Consider the following 12,438-nt stretch of genomic DNA (forward strand, 5'->3'; position numbering starts at 1 on the left):
CCGGCTGGATAGAAATGCTGTACCACCACAAGTGATCTCAGCTCCTAGTAAATTAGTAAAGGACTTAATGTGACAAAAGACTCCCAGTGTAGCCTATTTAGCTCTATCTTTGAACATTGGGGAGAAACAGGTTAAACCAGACCAGAGACCCTTAGGGAGAGTCTACGTCTCCTGGCTGGGACACCTGTTGCCACCCCTCTTACTTTCATAGGGGTCTGGCATTCAAGTCCCTGGCTGAACAAAGTCCTTTCAGCTAAGGGTGACCTCCTTATTTGGGACAATTTGGTGACCTCCTTATTTGGGACAATTTGGTGACCTCCTTATTTGGGACAGGTTAAGAATAGTTTTGCTCCCCTTTATTCATACAATAAAGACAACAACATTGATAACACCACTTCACTGCCCCTGCATTCAGTACTAAAGTGATTTGTAACCCAGCACCAGCCAAAGCTGATCACTTGGAGCTACACAGCTCCTGTCTACTGGATACCTACGCAGAGTAGGTGTGTTCATGTAAATACAGTTTGCTCCTAAAGTCTCTTCCCCCTCCCCAACTAGCTATCGGGGAGAGTTCATTCAGACCCTACTTACAATATCCTACCAAGAGCATTAATAGAGGGTTTTGCAGGCTGTCCTGCATTGTCTGAAAGGGCCAGACTTTGCAATGATTTTGATGACCTTTTATAGCCAGTCAGCCAGGAAATAAGCATTGATAGCGCAATGGAAGAAGTCTCATCCTTCCCTACTGAACAGAGGAAAGTAATTTGTGATGGAAAGTATGGAAGCTATTTATGGAGGTATAAAGTAGTGAAGTGGGCTTTTGTGGAGCTCTTAAGATATAAATTGTCCAAATTTCAGTTCCTTAGATTCACCCTGTCTGGGTGAGGAAATAGTGTTGAGACTAACTATAGGAAGTAATCCAGACAAGCAGATGTGCTTGCTTAGTTTTCTAAGAACTGGCACATAGGGATATGTTAAAACAGAATATTAAAGAAACAGAAATGTTTATCAATGTGGGTTTAACCTGCCCGAAGTTGAAACAGATGTAACTTCACTAGTAAACCTTCTGAGTACTTACTATGGTTGGAATTATTGTTTTATAGACTCCAAGTAACTGCATGGTAAGCAACATGTTTACTAAACCTCCATTTAAAAAATGCACGAGTAGATTTGTTGCAAGCTTTTTATTTTAGCACTCAAAGCATTTACAGAAGGTAAGAAAAGGGAAGTTGTCTCAGGGCTTAGCAGCACAATTCCTCACAGCATTTCCTCTTAAACCGCATATTTACCTTCTGCAAAAAGTTAATGCTATTCTCTACGTTTATAGTAATTTTAGCTGAAAAATCTGTTTTTGTGCTGCCTGTTATCCAAGACACAAGGTTTTCTTCTATAGACTTAGATGCAAGTGACTTATTGGTACGGTGGTTAGCTCCTGCTTTGCAGGAAGTGGTTTTATTTTACTTTTTTCCCCTTGCTTTCTTTCTCTTTATAAGCTGAGGGAGATTAAACCAATTGCATCCTTTAGACATGTGACCTAGATGGTTTCCGTTTTTAGAAATAGTTAAACAGTTGCAAGTTGATGGCAGTTTGAGATAAGAAGAAGACGTCCATGATTCTGTAGGTAAGGAACCTTACATTAACCTTAATGCAATTCATGAAGCCTGTTGTTAAAGATGCGTGATAAAAGGTACATTTATATATCCTTTCACAGAGACAATTTTAGGCACAAATTTTAATATTGAAATGATAATTTTATTCCTCTTGGCATTATTTGTTAACTTTAGTACTATAAGCATATGGTATAAGCAACTGTGAAGGGTGCACAAAAGTATATAGCCAGTAAAGGGCCAACATCAGCCCTCAGTTACATTCACACAGCTGTGTAATTTAGGGCAGAGTTTGGAACTTTATTGTTTAGGGCTAAACTGTTCCGAAAAGGGAGGAGGGAGAGTATAAATAGCCTTCTCCTCCCTGTGAAAGCTATTGCGCTTATTACATGATGGGGTCATGTAGCTCCATGGACGCCAGGAGCTATTGTTACACTCTTTGTACTGCAGTGCAAGGACGAGAGAAAACTGCAGTCCCTGCAGTCTAATGAGCCAAGTGACTACTCTCTCCTTGTAACACCTCATGCGCAAACCATCCCAAAGGGGATGAGAAAGAGGCAAGGCCATAACTATGGTCTCCCCTGTGCTGGCTGGAAAGGGAGAGAGGAGAACATTGCACCATTACAAGACCACACTAGCGTATTTTAGGAAATCTCCCACTGTTAAATTATCCCCATTGCACCAGCACCTATGATAGCAACAGTGGGAGTGCTAATGCACATGGAAGACAAGTGTTTTTAGGTCTACATAATAGGGTGGTAAAACATTTGTGCCCCATCTGCACTAATGTTCCTATTATTATCATAATAATAGAGCTGCTGTGGGATACTTCCTGGAAGACGCTAATGTAGACAAGGCCGATTGGGTGATGCATTATACACGTTCTTTCTGTACTTTGATCTGCTTAGAGAAGGGCTGTACTTCCTGAATCACAGTCTCTCCCAGAGCTTCCCTTTGGGCAATATTGCTCTTTATTGGCCTTAGCATGGTGCTGTGTATAAATCTCACAATCTGGCCCATAATCTTATTCAGAGAAATAACTAATCAGCAAGAGGTACAAATGACACAATGTTATGTTTTAATGATGGTCAGCATTCTAAGATTTCATGTTGTGGGACAATATAATAAAGGTTTATTTTTGGTTACTTTGCATATTATGCAAAACTCAGTCACGTTTGTAATTGACTGTCTTATCACAAAAAATAGCTTGGTTATTTTCTGGAAATTTGGGTCATAGCTGAGAGAAATCATACATGGTTTGAAGTTCCCTTTTTCAATTTGGATTGCAAACTGTTTTGTGTTTGGAGGGCAGGCTTTTTATTACTGTGATGACAACCCAAAGTTTCTGAACTTTTCAGAGACAAAAGCATTCTGTGTATACTAAAGCACGCAAAGACAAGGAATATCGTTTATATAAAAAGAGTCTGTATTTGTCTGTTTGATACTTTTAATGTTTACTGTTGCAATGTGCTGTTGGTCATTTGAAATTCACTTTTTTGGAGAGTTGCAAAAATTGTCTGAATTCACAAACTTCTTTTTTTCTTTCTTTCTTTCCCCTGTAATTTAACCCACTTTTCCCAAAGGTAATTCAACTTAAAAACATGGGGGTTTTTTTTCAGAAAAAAAGAGGTCTGTGCTCGGTTTTCCAGATGGAGGGTCCCCATCCACCCAATTACACCCTAACCCTATGCTGGTACATCTGGGTGCTTATATGATACGTTATAGATCATTCTCTGCCACGTGTATAAACAGTATCCACATTATCTTCCTATACTTAGAAGCTACTACCGTACCGTGATCGCTAAAGTGTGGCAAATGTTGAGTTTGTGATGGTGTCTTCTGCGTATCTTAACACAGGGCAAAATCATAGCCTCTGTGAGGCTGCTACTCCGCTTGCACTCAGGTGAATGGAGAATGGGTGGGTAAGTGGGAACTGACAGGTACCTTTGTCTGTGCCCCACTCTTTCCCCACAGTGCTGGCCAATGCAGGTAAACTGGTGTGAGGAGAGAAGTAACCAAGTAATGAGCTGGTGTAGATTATTTCCACTCTGGAGCAAAAAAGGAAGTAGGAGCCAAATTGTGATTCTGGCCTTCTCCTAGATAAGCATTATTATGAGTTACCCCCTACTTAGCACAACAGCCACAATCTAACCCACATTGATTTTATACAGTTATACAGAAGAGCTATGTCTGATGCCAAGATTTGTTACTTGTCCCCAGCTATGAATACTAGAGAGAGAGAGAGAGAGAGAGCTCCCAGCCAAACTTTCAGGCAGTATGCAGCCTGATAAATTCACAGCGCCTCACCCCTTTACTAGTTCTTCCAAATGATGTGTTGGGTACACTCTGCATAGATTTTGGAGTTTGATTCAGAGGTGGGGAAGGCCTCTGGATTATTGGAATCACAGGCACCTGATGGACTATCTCCTGTTGGCTGGTCGAATGCAATGTCCTCTGGGTTCTTTGAGGCTGACCACTTGCAATTCTGATCTTTTCCCATCTTTCTATAAGCAAGTGTTATGGCTGTGCCTCAGCCAGGGAAGACTGCTAACTGTTCTTAAACTTGCAGAGGTCTATCCCCTCCTCCAGAAACCTTCTCTTGATGCTGGAGTGCTTGGCTCCAGTCATGCACAGAAGAAAGCAGACAATCTGTGAGAATGGACATATATGTTATCAATGAGAGATTTGAAATGTGGCACCTCTTAAGCTCTCTTGGCTATTCAGCATATATATAATGCCTTTTGGGGTGATCATTTAAAAAGACAATTTTGTTAGAATGCTGGTGTAATTATGGAGGCACTGGTTGCAGTTCCTTTAAGGCTGTGTTCCTGTTTGCACTTAAATGGCTTTCTTTTGTATGGAAAGTACAGTGTATTCTCCCCAAACTTACAGGACTTATTCTTTGAGTTGAGAACGTAGAGTTGTGTATCTCTCAGCCTGGTCTCAGTAGTGCATTCTCTTCACTGCTGGTATCATTTCCTGGATGCATCAGAACCTACAATTTTGTTACTGGTGGAAGTTGTCTATATGAAGCAGCTTTGGTCTTCTTTAAGGTTTTTCTTCTTAAGGAGGGTTAGTTCAGAGGCAGTAAGCCAGGTTAAGGATCTCAGCCTAACTTCTGGCCATGCTTCTTCCATGGTATGCCAACTGCCCTACATAGTACAAAAGTGATTTTTCTAGTTGCATAATTTGCCCAAATCTGTGCCCTTATTTGTCCTGTGATGACCTTGCAACAGCAGCAGATGCTGTTGTGACTATGAGGCCTAATTATAGTAATACCCTCTTAGCGAGGCTCACAGCAGGGGTCTCCATTACTTCCAGCTTGTTTAGAATGCAGCATCACATATGCTCTTTGTCTGAGCAATTGTGAACATGTTATAGCTGCCTTGACTTCTTTAAGTTAGGGGCAGGTTGACTCCAAGTTGACACTGCCAGCTTTGAATGCCCTTATCAATATAGCCCCGGGCTATACTGGGGAGCTCCCTGAACCTCAGTTTGATAGATATCTACATTCACAAAATATCCACTTTTTAGAGATGCCACTATCATGTATTAGGTCAACAGGTGATTGTGCCTTTGCTGCATTGGGCACTAGAGTGTGGAACTTGCGCTCTCCCCCACACACACCTTGAAGCCCATCTTGGTCCATCTCTCCCTGATTTTGACAAGCATCTCAATGGTTTTTTTTCCAAAGGTGTAAATATTCTTTTCCCAATGGTGTATTTTAGAATGAACACTGTTAGTCTCCCATTTCTCTCCCCAACCCTCATTATTATATTAGACCCTCTCATTTGCTAGTCGATTTGAATTTTAAGAATGTGGTTTTTAAATATGTTTTAGTGTCATGTAGGCCCAAATTGTCAATGCATCTCCTGTTCCAATTAAAGTCAATAGAGACTGCAAGTGCCCAGAACATCTGACTCAGGTCAGCAACCCAAATTAGTATTCTTTGGAAAATGTAGATTTTTAGCCTGTCTGTATCAGTTTTCCCACTTTTACAGCAGGCTTTACTCAGCTGGGTTGTTGTTAAAATTAAAGGGCTACATAACAGATATTGGTATTATCTAACTGACCTTCTAAGATTTTTTTAGGCTCACAAATTACTAGGCAAAATATTAACTAAGGGAGCATATAGGTCCTTTAAAAAGACTTTAAAAAAAAAAACACCTTAAGCAAGCTCAGGTCATTTGAGATTTTAGAGAAAGTGATTAATGGTTAGTTAAGACATTGACTTATTGTGGTAAAGTAATACAATTTTCCCAACAGAATGGTCTCCCATTTGAGATGGAAGGGTATTAAATACCTGAGCTTTTTATAGTGTTACTTGCAGATACCCTAAATATATCTGAAAATATTTTATTTTTATTGTGGTGGTTCCCAGGGGCTTATGTCAAACTCAGCATCTTATTGTACTAACTAGGCACTTAACAAATGTATAAGATGACACTGTCCCTGTCCCATAGACCTTAAAGTACTCCTGGAGTTGGGCCTGGCTCTGGTCTAACATATCTGTTTTCAGCACTACTGCAATATCATAAGAAGAAAAAAAGATATAAGGCAGACAAACGAAAAGAGAGCAAGCCGAAAAATGCATTTTAAGTCTGTGCTTGCTCTTGTTCTTGTAATTTCCTTCCCCACCCCACCCGAAGCAAAGCTTTGACATGTGGTGCATTCTGTTGCTGAATCAGATATCTCACACACAAATTTGTCGTCATGTTGCACACAGACACTTAGCACCTATAGCTGTTTGCCAGCTAGCCAGCCTGCTGCTAAACTCTTTCTTTCTCGGCAGCGGAGAGGGAACTATCACCCATAGTTATAGTGAAAAGAGTGGTCCATGACTATTGCCGCTAATAATAATAATCCCAAACAACACAATCAGTACTTGAATCAAAGCCATTATTCTGTCTCTGGCACTAGTAAAATAATAATTCCATATAGTAGACTGAGTGTTTGAGCCAAAACCACCATTCTTATGGCTCCTCTTGACTGTGAGTAACTCTCACGTGGGCCACCTGTTTTTTTGGATCTGGGTGAGAGGTTGTTTGAGCTTGAATTAGGCCAGCCTTCCATCAGCAGATGTTATATTTTAGTTATTTTGAAAGAAAAAGAGGAGGAAGTGACAATACTCTTATGACTGCTCTTCTTACAATGTCAGGCAGCACTGACCCTATGGCTGTTCAGAGCCAGCCCAAAGGATCTGGGAACAGTACAACTATTAGTACATAGCACCCCCTTCCTTGTGGTAGTCCCTTGGCCTCAATCAAGTAAGATGTGGGAAGGGTGAGGAAGGTAACTGGTCCCCTCCTTCAGTTGATTCTTGCTTTTATCTGAGTTTCTCTAGTGCTCCAGTGATACTGGTTTGAGTAGCATGCAGGGATGTTAGTTGAAGAACCAGAAGGTCCCGCAGAGATAGAAGTCAATAAGAGTGGACGACTTTCTCCCTGATTTTTATAATCCTTTGGATCTTTGTAACACAGTCACTTCCTGAAGGGCAGCAGGATGAGGAGGTGGCATTTCACTAAGGCTATGTCTACACTATCGCAGTAAGTCAACCTATGCTACACAACTCCACGTAGCTGGAGTCAACATAGCGGTCGAGTTACTGCAGGGTCTAAACCATGGGTGGTCGATGGGAGAAACTCTCCTGTCGACTTACCTTACTCTTCTCATTGGGGGTAGAGTACAGGGGTCGACTGGAGAGCGATCTGCTGTCGATTTGGCGGGTCTTCACTAGACCCACTAAATCAACCGCCGGTGGATCAATCTCAGAGTGTCAATCCCGGCTGCAGTGTAGATGTAGCCTAAGATGTGGAATACAAAATAATACATTAATCGAAGTGAAAATAATACATAAATACAAAGTGATTAAAAAAATGAAAAGGTTTCTTACACTAGCTATATTATGTGTTGTGGTGTAGATACTCAGTGATATGCTGTTACATACAAACGGGAAGTTGTTTTATTGTTCTTGGCAAATATGGTGTCTTTGGATATGCCTGTAACAGTAAAGTAGGACTGTGTATGCATTATGGTCCAGTGATTAGGATGCTAACCTGAGACTTGAGAGACACAAGTTCCATTCCTTAGTCTGCCACAGACTTCCTGTGTTGTCTTGGGCAAGTTTCTTAGTCTCTCTGTGCCTCAGTTCCCCATCTGTAAAATGGAGGTAATAAAAACTTCATCCTCACAGGGATGTTTTGAGGATAAATAAATTAAGACTGAAGTGCTGTAAGATCTACTGATGGAAAGCACTATATAAGAATGAGGTGTTATTATTTCTTGGGTTCTTCACTTTGTGCTAAGCATGCACACGATTAAAGAATATTTAATATTTTAAACATAATCCTCCTTTAAAAATAACTTAAGGTACCACAGGTATTTCTCCCTTATTGACAACCAGGTGCTTAAGTCATAGCTAGTGATGTCAGGTAAATCGAGGCAAAAGAGACTAAACCTCACCAATTAAATCCCCTCCGTTGGACAAATCCCCTTTGGGGCAGATGCCTTTCTTTTCTGACCTTCTCTCCAGCAGCATAATGGAGAGAAGTTCAAGGGGTGGGGGAGAAGAGTGCTGTGAGGGAAGAAAGGGCTGCCAGCTTGTAGCCCATTCAGTGCATCATTAGAATGTAATCTGGGGATGGCTGGCAGTGCCCAGTTCCTTCACTGTGGCAGATCCATGGAGTGCAGAAGAGACAGGGACAGGGCTGGCTCAGCTTTTTTGCCGCCCCAAGCGGTGAAGGAAAAATAAAAAGGAAAAAGTTGATCGGCGGCACTTCGGCGGCAGCTCAATCGTGCCGCTTCATTCTTCTGCGGCAATTCAGCGGCAGCTCAAAGAGGAAGAGAGGGACTGAGGGACCTGCCGCCGAATTGCCGCCAAAGACCTGGACGTCCCTTTCCATTGGCCGCCCCAAGCACCTGCTTCCTTCACTGGTGCCTAAAGCCGGCCCTGGACAGGGAGAGACCAGAGGGGCTTGCTGGCTTCTACCAATAAGGCTGCCTTTACAGTTGCTTCTGGGGCTTAAAAAAGTTTGCCCCGAAGAGTGAAAAGGTGCAGCCCCATTGCAGAGTACTGCCCTCACTTCAGGAACCACACCAGAGGCCCAATGGGGAAAAGCTGAAGCAGGATTGAGGAGCTGGCCAGCTTGTGATTTCAAGGAAACAGTAGGCAGGGGACTGTAACTGGAAAAAAGGGAAGCAGGAGAAGGCTGTGACCAGGCAAGGAGTGAGGAATGTAGGAAATACATCAGTTAGACTACTGTTGCTTTTTTCAGGTGGGAAGTGGGAGGCAGGGAGCCTGCTCATTTTCAAGAGGAGTAGGAGAGCTGTTCTAGGAGTTATGACATAGGAGCTATTGTAGGCAAGGTGGGGTAGGAAGAACTCCAGGTGGGTTAGTTGATTGGTGTATTTTATTTGAGAGATCAAAAATAATTTTCTGTGTGCATAGGGGGGATATTTGGGGTGTATCTAGCTGGCCAAATCCCTACCATTTATTCTGGACACCAACTGCAACTGGTCATCGCATCAGAAAGAAAAAGCCTTTGGTTGCATAACCATTTTAAACATTTTTATCACGTTTTTAAATACTTGGGAAAGTTTGTTCTTTTGCCTTTCCCGTTCAATAAACTTGGAGCCACCAATCTTACAGACCTTGTCTTCACCGGGAAAATGAGTTTTTAACTTGATTTAACTAACCTGCTTTGAAGACAGGGCAGTTACAGTTATGGTTTTAACCTGTGTTAAACCTCCCCCCTTTGGCTTTTCCTCACCCAGTTAACAGGTGAAAACTACAGTTGCCTTGTATTCACTTGGATTTTAACAGGGATTAGTTTAACATGGGTTAAAAATACACCCTTTTATCTAGTGAGGGCACAGCTATAGTCAAAATGAAAGTGAAATTTGTGCTAGCACAGTTGTGAAGTCAGAACTTGTATGACACAGGATGGTCTTCTTGAGTCAATGGAATAAGTTTTTCAGGCTTTTTCAAATTCTTTAACGGAAGGCTCAGTCTGTTGCATAATTCTGACTGCTTCACTCATTTGAAGTGCTTTGGTGCTAGATGTAGAATTGTGCCAAAATTCTCATAATCAGGTGCCTGGTTCATGTAAGTATCTATAGTTTGGGTGCTTATCTGAATCTTGCCCAGATAAGTTTTGCAAAATGGGGCTGGAAATATTTCAAACCGGTTTTCTGTGAGATTTCTAGCACTTCTGCTTCTTGTTGCCACTGAAAATGTTGCAAAAACAACCTTTCTCATGGTATTTCATTGGCTCTGATCAGGTCTGGTAGCATGAAGGAAACAACACTTTTTTGAACAATTTAGAATCTCAAAAAAGGTACAGTTCAACCTGGGTCTAAAAACTGGTGAAAATTCAGGATTTTTCGTAGTGAAAACGTTTCTTATACACAATGAAAAATTCTCATTTTGCAGTATTCTGGAACAACATTAATAAGCATTATATCCATGAGTTAGAGTGAAACTTTTGTATTTAGATTTAGTCAGTCTTATATACGCTGGTTAGAATTTCGTAATTTTATTTTTGTATTGATAGAGGGTTTTTCTTTCCCTTTGCTACACATAGCTGGGAATATAGTTGGCCTGTAGTAAGTAGCTCAAACGCTATTGCCCAAGTTGAGCAGTGATAGGAACACATCGATCAGCTTTTCTCTAGCTCTGTCTGGTCTAGCATTAAACTAATTGGATCAATGTGATCCTAGCTCTGCTGCTGACAGCAATTGTTACTGTCACCAGCATAATGGACAAACAATTTCTAGTTTGTTGAACATCAGCTGATATTTTTCCAGCTGTTTTTTGGCACTGAAAGAGAGTCAATATTCAACATATCTGGAGTATACTTTATGTAGTTTACGCAACCTAATAATGGAAATCACCTTGGTTATGAGTCAATTATATTAAGGTAAGACATTAAATATGTTGCAAACAGGAAGGACTGTAAGTAGCAGTTTGCATGGGGAGGGTTCTTTTTTTGCAATAGTTCATATTCACTTGGATTCTTTCTATTGCTTGTTATGTTTTTGTAACCTAGGTAAGCCACAAAAGTAATGTAACCCATATAGTACACTTTGAGCTTTGTGTTCTGTTTAAAAAACTGAAATATTAAGACCACACATCCCATAGACCATTTTCAGTAAACGGGGAAAAAAGTAAAGCCTCAATGATTTTGTCACATAACGTGTTTTTGGACATTAGAAAAACTGTAAAACGCCTGATGCTTTAAAATAACCCTCATATGATGCAACTCAGAACCAAGTGACATGTGTGCACTGATTTATGCAGTAGTCACTTATAGACATTAAAGTTCTCTCTGACCCCATACTCTATAATGTTCCCTTTGTGCTATATACTAGTCCTCTCCCCACTAAGCAAGTGTTATGCAGTCCCACAGGGATTGGTGGGGAGGGAAATGGAATCTTTACTTGCCAGGTCACAGAATGCCAGAAAAGAGCCTGAAGTCAATAAAAGTATGTTTGTGGGGTTGAACATTAGATCTGCTTAATTATTGGACTATTTGCGCATCACTGAGTCAACCACAGTTGGCTTGGTCCCTCAAACATTTTCCATGCTATTGTGGAAGAAGCATCATAGAGCACAGCTCTGTGGAAGGCACAGCATAGACCCTTCCTAATGAGTCTGTCTCTCTGAGTATGTCTACACTGCAGCTGGGAGCAGGCCTTCTAGCCAGGGTACACAGAGTTGCGCTCTGTCTGCTCCAGGTAGCATGTTAACAATAGCAGTGTGGACACTGTGGCATGGGTGGCAGCTCGAGCTAGCCATGTGAGCTTGAATCCAAGGGTCACGTTGGCTTAGACTTGAGAGATTAGTCCAAGCTGCTGCCCTTGCCGTAATGTCCACATTGCTATTTTTAGCATGCTAGCTGGAGCAGATCTAGCATGACTCTGTGTAGCTGGGCTGGTAGGCATGTTTCCAACTGCAGTGTAGAAATACACTCTGTGGCTTGCTCCCCTGATTCTGCTTCTTTTAGGGGCCTATGCGCACATACATGAGGCAGGCTTTAGAGTTTTGTAGCTGCTACTGCAGTCATAATACAGGCAAGATTCCAGAGTAGCACAAAGCTGCCCTAATGCAGGACAAGATCTGGGCCTTAGTCCTCTATTTACACCTAGCAAGGGCAGCTAGCACCAACATCCTATTATAGGACTACTGTTCACATCTCTCACCCTGTCCACAGTGTACCCTCTCTATTTCTCTTCCTTCACATCTCCTTTCACCTAATCTGGAGACAAACTGAACTACAGCTTTTGTAAATACACAGATCTTTTACTGAATTTTCATATTTTTATCAAAACATGTAACAAGAATAAAAAAGGTGGGCACATGCCACCTACCTATCTTTGTCTAAATGTAAAGCAAAGGACAGCAACAAAGCAGTCATTTGGTTTATTGTTCTTTTGTCTTAATTTTCTGGCCTCTTAAGATACTGTAAATGAACCACTAAAACAAATATGTGAATAACAAGCTACAACCAAACTATTCCGGGCAACAAACCACACCTAACATATTTTTAATACTATTGTTACCACACAGGAAATCACTGAATTGAAGAATAACAGTTTGCAAATTATATTTTTGTGTACATTTTAAAATATAGAGTATGTTGGCACCTACTCTGTGGAACCATAGAAAAGGCGTGGATGTAAGCTATGTTCCAGATTGGTGCTACAAGTCTCAAGTATGTAGGATGAAATATTGTGCTTCTCTTAAACTTTAGTACATATAAATAGAATTGTAGATGGTAGAGTTGGAAGTAGAAAAGAAGCAGACCAAAATCTTACTCAAAATACTGTAACA

General features: G+C 41.1%; 1 protein-coding gene across 1 annotated transcript in view; it reads left to right on the top strand.

Annotated features, from left to right (window-relative positions):
* The first annotated feature begins 1,589 nt into the window (after positions 1-1,589).
* The window catches only part of ARHGAP15 (Rho GTPase activating protein 15), a 464,546-nt gene continuing 453,697 nt past the window's right edge, over positions 1,590-12,438 (top strand). Inside the window, exon 1 of the mRNA XM_065413739.1 lies at positions 1,590-1,621. The gene's annotated coding sequence lies outside the window, so the exon portion shown is untranslated. The remainder of the gene's footprint in view (positions 1,622-12,438) is intronic.

Source organism: Emys orbicularis, chromosome 11 (assembly GCF_028017835.1).
Source record: "Emys orbicularis isolate rEmyOrb1 chromosome 11, rEmyOrb1.hap1, whole genome shotgun sequence".
NCBI classification, from domain to species: Eukaryota; Metazoa; Chordata; order Testudines; family Emydidae; genus Emys; species Emys orbicularis.